Consider the following 7614-nt stretch of genomic DNA (forward strand, 5'->3'; position numbering starts at 1 on the left):
TGCAGATGTTTCCAAACAAGTGCGGAAAATATGGCCGCCACATGACACTACATAAAGTTTATTTCAGCAGTAGCATAACATTAGAACATGAAATGCAAGCTGAGGAGTCTGAATGTAAGACTTAATAATAAGGAGGGGGTAGTGGTGGGAAGGGGAGGAGGAAGGGTGTAGAGGGCTATGTGTGATATATGACGGTGTGAAGTGTAAAATATCATTCTGTTCATTTTATCCAGTGATGTACAAACATAAATATATATATTTATTATCATTAGGTATATCAAGAGTCCATGACCAAGTTCCGTAAAAATAAATTAATTGAGATAGGGGAGGGGTGAAACGGTACAAATTAAAATTCAACAACTAATGAAGAGTAGCAGCTGTTTCTAATTGTATAGTAATATTGATAAGGATTAATGTTAATAATATATATATATATATACATATATATATATATATATATATATATATATATATATATATATATATATATATATATATATTTATATATCAAATATATCATATTCATTACGCGTGTTTGCGCCTGATGAGTTGAAGGAATTCATAACTTACTTTGAACGATGGAACTTTTAGAACATTTCGACGCCCGTGTTAGAAATTAACACAAATTAATGACAATTCCAGAAACAAATATATATATTAAAAAAAAATTATTTCAGTTTATTTTTTATGATAAATTTGAAAGTACAAGCTGCACCTATAAACATATATAATGTTATGTTTTTAGTATCACCACGAAAATCGAAAAGAAAAAAAAAATTCTCCAAATGAGCTTTGGAAAAAAATGGTTAAATATATACTAGCATTGATAGACACTTCTTAATTAGATATCGTATCGTGCTCCGATACTTTTCTGAATGATAGTAATGGCTACTTTTACGTCGACTAAATGACACCAAGGACTACAAATGACTTCCTTGAGTACTTTAGCCTTAATTTAACGCTGCCTTAAACATCAAGTCTTCCAACACCTCCCCCCCCTGCACCCCCACCCCCGCAAAAAAAAAAGGAAGAGACATTACAGTGTGGAGGTGGAACGTTTTGTTATGATCTCACTTTGATATAAATGGTAAAAACAAATGTGAATTTTAAGAAGAAAAAGAAGAAATATAATGATATTGGTTTATGTAATTTTAATAAAAATTAGAAAGGTGATAAACCTTTGTCTCTGTCGTTGAACGGTCTCAAGGTGTAATGTGCGGAATTACAAAAATTCTAGGATCTTTAGCTTGGGAAGGTTTTATTCAATTCTAACTTCATTATTTATAATTCGGTGCGAGAGAGATGTGTTTTATTTGAGATATTTTCCTCCGGAGGGAGAGGGAGGGGGGAGGTGGAGGGAGGGGGTGGCGTTGTTGCTGGGGTCTATGGATATTAAATTCGAACGACAAAAACGCAAATGAAGACAGGTCAAGTGAAGTTTCAGAAACATAAGTTGATCGGGAGAGGGTACGTGTGGGGGGGGGGGCGGTGTTGACGAAGGGGAAGGCTTGCGAGGATTAATACTTCTTAATTCATATTTACAAAACCAATGACAAGAGAACAAGTTATTTTGTCATACCCTCGTTTATTGCTTGACTCAAATATATTTATTATATATATTTATATATATATATTCATATATATATATATATATATATTCACATATATTATGTATATAGATATATATATATAACATTTACGCATGCGCAGATACCACCACCATCTTCAAGCGACTGTAGGCTACACCCTTTGCAGCTAATCTGAGATTGTATAAATTGGTCGATCAAGAGTTTCAGTTGCTAAGACAACAATGCTCGTCGTCCCAGGAGTAATCAGTTCCAAGTTGTTTTACGATCTTTCATCGTCCAGGCCAGATGAAACTTCCATCTACGTCTACAAGACAACCGCCACCATCGCGTACCTTTATCATCCCAAACCGAAAAACTAACGTTGCAAGTTGGTGATATCTGAAGAAACGTTACGAGAAAGAGAAACAAGATAAGAAAATGGGAGGTTGCGGCGGGGAGGAGGTGGGGTGGTGTAGAAGGAGTGGGGTGGTGGGGAGACGGTGGGGGAGGGAAGGATAGAAAATTCTAGCTTGTCCTTTGAAATTGACTCTCACTTGTTAGTCAACCATACACATTTTTCACTTAAATCGTGATATTGATTTCTGTAAATGTCTTACGTAGCTGATTGATTGTGAGATCTAGGCTAGATTTGAACCTCGTGATTGCAGTTTCAACTTACATACATATTATTGAAGTGCGTGTGCGCGCTACAATATTGGCATTACTGGCCAAGTGGACGATACCTACATGACTGGAAGTTGAAACTTATAGTTTCATATAGTCTCTGTACATTTGCAGTTTCACAAGCTATAGCTACGTAGCCAACTTATTATGAACCTGTCACGGAGCTCACAAGCGCCCTCACTGTGTAGGTACCTACTTGACTATATTCCCTGGTGTGTTGTCCACCCCCCCCCCCCCAAAAAATAACACCCATGAACAACCGAAAAGTTCTTCCTTATACTACAAGCACTCCACGCTCACTACAATATAGTCTTGTTAATACCCAAGTATGCTATAGGCAACTGCTTCAGTATGAGCCAGCCGAAAGCTTCTCTATGTTAGCTCTGTGGTGTTACTTATATAGCGCCCCCCAATTTATTCAGTTTCTTTTCGATACGTTTGTTACCACTGATCTGTACAGTGTTTGTAACGGACAGATCCTTGGGTAAGCTTAATTCAGTGGACAAGCGCCCTCGTATGCATACATAATCCCAAGATGTGTAGATATACAGCATGCAGTGCATAGAGACTATAGCGATGTAATGATAAGCTGCTACAATAATGCGGACGAGCGCCCCCGATCGTGCAAACATATTACCGGTATCGTGGGAGCTTCGTGTTAGATTAAAAGTACGCAAGAGAAACGAACATTACAGACGTCTTGACCAGACTAACTAGAATACTGCGTATTTGCAGGCAAATGCAGTTCTATATAGTTGTTGTTGTTGTTTTACTCACGTGATCAGCAACTGCCGGCCTCTATCAGACAATCCAGCTCCCCAATCTTGCATCTACAGACTTTACAATCTTTCCCGCCGTGGATCGGGGTAAAAGTCATGGATCCGGACTTGCACGATTCTAATCGGTGAAAGAGTTAAATCGACCGAAAATATAAACATAAACATGAACACTACAAATGAAACACTGCAAGTTATGGATCATTCATATTTATAAATATGCATCTGGTTCTGTTGGTATACCAAGTAATAATAATACATTATTTTTATATAGCGCCAAACAAACTATGAAATAATTCTAGTATCGCTTAACATAATCATAAAACATATATGCTTTTGTGAAAAGATACATTTGAGAAGTCCTGGAAGTGAGTTCCACAGGCACGGTGCACTGGATGCGAACGTTCTCAAGCCGTGAGTCTGTGTTTTTACTTTATATGTACATACGTATATATATTCAAAAAGGAAAATATGCCTCACTGCTGTGAGAGGAATTCTCAGGTACAGCTGCAAATATTTCTTATTGTTATGTAAATAAGTTGTTCAGTAGAGAATCCTCAGTTATCTTTGTAATTACTGTCCCTCTTCAATTTATCTAACAAGGGAGCTTGTCATTTAGCCTTTGAAGAAGATCCTGCTAGGATCGAAACGTCAGACCAACTTACTATTACATATTCTCCTACACAGGCTCTCTAGTGGATAAGAAGTTTGCTAACAGTTTTATTTTATTTTGAAGGGAGCCACGGTCAGATACCTCTCGCCTGTACTCTCATACAAAGTTGACACCATTTTATTTCTCCTGCAATCATCTTCGTTATCTCTGTTCTGAATCTTAACTTACCATGTGTGTTCCCCTCCAAGAACTTAGTTCGGTTCCTCGCTCGACATTATAGATCAGTTCAACCCCCCCCCCCACCCACGATCTCAGTATTAGTATAGCCCCTAAGCATGAGGTTGATTGAATGTAACCTGTCTACCCCCCCTTCCCCACCTCTCCCCTGCCTACGCACATAATTCCAACATGAAGTGATAATATGTGGCAAATTTTAGTTGTTTATCTTAAAACTCTGCAATTTTTGGGAATAAGTTGGAAATTCAGAACCTTCTGGAACAGTGGAAAGTACTTTTGAAAACTTTTTTTTCGAGTTTGAAAGAAAATGTTTGGGCAAAACCTGCTCGATTTTTGAAGCGTTCAAAACATATTAATTAATTCTTTTTTACTTACCTGCATTCACGTAGTAAGCCATCGTAGTCATCAACAGCACGACCACCAACAGACACATGTACACAGATGAAGCCATTGTAGTGTTATTACCGGGTTAGTTAGTTATAGTTAGTCGGTATACGAATGATTCTGTCAGATATATTAAAATTATAGAAAAGAAAAGATATTCGGCAAGCAATCATCAATGTTAACCAATAATTATTTTGTTCGTTTTTTTTGGGGGGGGGAGGGGGGGGGGCTTTGCTTTTTTGTCTTTCTCTCCCGAGCCTTGAGCACCCTTCCGCGTGGAAATGCGCGCGTTATAAATCACCATTATTATTATTATGATTATTATAAATATTAAGTAAACATTTCGATCTTGATTTAATCGAATTGACTATATGTTTGGATAATATATAGAGGACAATGATATTTGATTATGATATTGATATTCTTTTGATATTGATACTTAGCGATCATGAATAATAACAACAACAACAACATTGATGGAATGTTTGACAAGAAATGGCTGATAAGTTAGTTATCAAAGTAAAACAGGTAGGTGTCATAATGTTTTCGTTTTCTTAATTATGCTGAATTAGTAAACACGAGAAACCACATGATCTTCAGCGGGATAAGGTAGAAAAAGGATAATGGTATGATAATATCAAACAGCTAACAGGTACCCAAGTGCTCTTGATCGAGTCGACATCTCCTTGCGGTAAAACCATATATATATGCTACCATATATTTATCAATATCATGGTTACAGTAGAAAGACTTGAATTTGCAACGACACAGAGCATTAGAAGTATATGTATAACCAGGCGCGTAGCCAGGAATTTGCCATGGGAGGGGCGAAACTGTAGATTCTGCATTGCAAACTATCTAAGCGTAGCACCACCATGATTGGCGCGAAGCGTACAAGAAAATTTTGGCTGAAAATGCCTCCCAGATCGCTGGAAATGGCACTTCCCAGGCCTTGTAAGTTGCATCTTAGCATTTTCTCTTTTGAAAATACTAGCGATATCATAAAAAACATTAAAAAAAAAATTAAAAATAATGCTCAAAGGGGGGGGGGGGGAGCTGCCCCCTTCGCCCCCCCCCCTTGGCTAGGCGCCTGTGTATAACCCCCTGGATTTAAGACACTTCATCAGAGGAATTTGTATTTGTTAAATTAGTGCCCAAGAGATGATTTTAGTTTTATACTTATAAGGTTATACTTATGATGCTCCCCGTCCCTTGACGCTTGAGGGAGTGAGGTAATGAGGTTCTTACGCCACGCCCCGTCAATGGACTCTTAGCGGTAGATGTCGAAAATTTAGACTATCTACTAGCTAAATGCCAGTAGATAATCATTGTTTATCAGTAGAAAGAAAAAATGTATTGGCATTTTTCTGTCGATATAGACACATGTTGCTATTGTATTAATTGAACCAAAACACCAGTGGCAATTTGATGGTAGGCCTACAGCAAGATTTTAGTCAGGTTTGCACTCAACTTTTGTTAACAAGTAATACAAATTTGTTAAACTCCAGACTTGTGTTGCAGTTTATGTATTATGAAGTACGGCCACAGAAAAGACCATATTAAACCATAATATGCTATTAATTGTGTTCGAATCACCACTTTTCTGTTACCTGGCTCATAAATGAGGTTCTTAGCAGTAAATATATATGTTCAACACGTCTCATGTCGAACCATTGCCTTAACCTTACTGTATAATGGAAATTATTATTTTGCAAGATTCGATATGAGTTTGTTAAGTAAGGAAGAATGGAAAGTAAAGGAAACAGAGGAAAAAAGGAAAAGACAATCACACAAAGACGCATACACACACACACACACCAAAAGAAAAATGCACGCACGCAAAAACACACACACGAACATACAAACAAAACTGAAAAAAAAACTTACGAATTGAAGATCCAATACTAGGCAATGTTCTGATCCTTTCTGGAAACCGGTGGAAGCAATGATCAAAGGGATTGAAGGGATTTATATTTGACAGAAAAGCGCGAGTCTTTACAGGTATAAAAAATGAAGAAGAAAGATTTATGTGTTTACTTGGGAGGTTTTAGGAAACGCATGTATAAGTTAACGGTACTCTTTGGATATAAATCATACTATATATGGACGTATAGGCGTCATGATTCATTGCTTCATTACACCGAGACAGATTCATCGCAGGGCAAGTAACTCTCAATATTGGCCCAAAATAAAGTAAAAACTATCTTGTCTTTCTACCCAGTCATGCATACAGATTATTGAACTATCACAGATTTAGCCTATATATAGCCTAGTTCTACTATGACATATATTGACTTTATCATAAATTGTTCAGAATCGTGTCGGATCAAGGTTTTTCTCGAAAATTGATTTAGGGGTTGGGAAGGAGGGTGGGGGTAGGGGTGGGGTGGGGGAGGTGTGCGGAATAGGTAGTGTTGGTATAGATACAATTTTACCAGTAAATCGCAATTCATAGTAACAACAAAAAAATAAAAAATTATAAATGCTTAAAAATTGCCTACGGTGTGTATCTTAGTTTTGATTGAAAGTATGTTTATAGGTAACTTTTAAAGTGTCAATCACGACAGACTGGGACCGGAGGCCACGCCCCTCCCCCCCCCCCCCCTCCGGCTATCTATGAATCCTTCTCTGCACTGATGGCGGTCTTGGAGGTGGCAGCCTGTTGGGACAGTTTTCTAATGCTAATACCTCTCTAACTGTTCTCCCAAATCATGCTTCAAACCAGTCGTATTGCAGTATGAACAGTTCCTAATTTGTATCTGATTATAATGCTAATATCACTAGATACTGCCCTCCCATATCATGCTTCAAAGCACTCGTATTAGCAGTATGAACAGTTCCTAACCTTTATCTGATAGAGGCATGGATATTCATACTGCAGTGCTCATACTGACAGGACAAGTGCTTTGAAGTGGGACATGACAGTATCATGTGTTTCATTTCGCAAAGAAAGATGGAGGAAGATTCGTCTTTGGTTTTCAAAATATTGGGGAGGTGGGAGGAGGGGGAATGGGGATACGGAAGCCTGAAGGGAACTTATTTAAAAAGCTAACTCCAATGAAATACTAGGCAAATGTACGATGTAGGCGATTTGGGGGGGGGGGGGTAGGGGTCGTCAACTTGAGCTACAATATGTCACTTTCGGCGGATTCAGTATACCAACACTTAGTGATAGCTATTCAAAATGACTTCAGCTAGTCTTAATTTTTTGTTGCTATAATAATGAGGTGGGTTTGAGTTCGAGTTCGAATCCTGAAACATAAGTCATAGCCGTACTTGAAAATTTATCAAAAGGGAAAGCATTGTTTCCATAACCTCGGATGCCGACGGAACGTTAGACACAATGAAACTC

The 7614-nt window shown here is 37.9% G+C and overlaps 1 long non-coding RNA gene across 1 annotated transcript; it reads right to left on the reverse strand.

Annotated features, from left to right (window-relative positions):
- Positions 1–1565: 1565 nt before the first annotated feature.
- On the reverse strand, positions 1566–6259 carry LOC139982933 (uncharacterized). The gene is made up of 4 exons (XR_011798431.1): positions 6150–6259; positions 4254–4382; positions 3030–3149; positions 1566–1967 (listed from the first exon to the last, which is right to left on the reverse strand). It is a non-coding gene; the product is annotated as an uncharacterized lncRNA (long non-coding RNA).
- Between the last annotated feature and the right edge of the window lie 1355 nt (positions 6260–7614).

Source organism: Apostichopus japonicus, chromosome 16, assembly GCF_037975245.1.
Source record: "Apostichopus japonicus isolate 1M-3 chromosome 16, ASM3797524v1, whole genome shotgun sequence".
In the NCBI taxonomy this organism is placed as follows: domain Eukaryota; kingdom Metazoa; phylum Echinodermata; class Holothuroidea; order Aspidochirotida; family Stichopodidae; genus Apostichopus; species Apostichopus japonicus.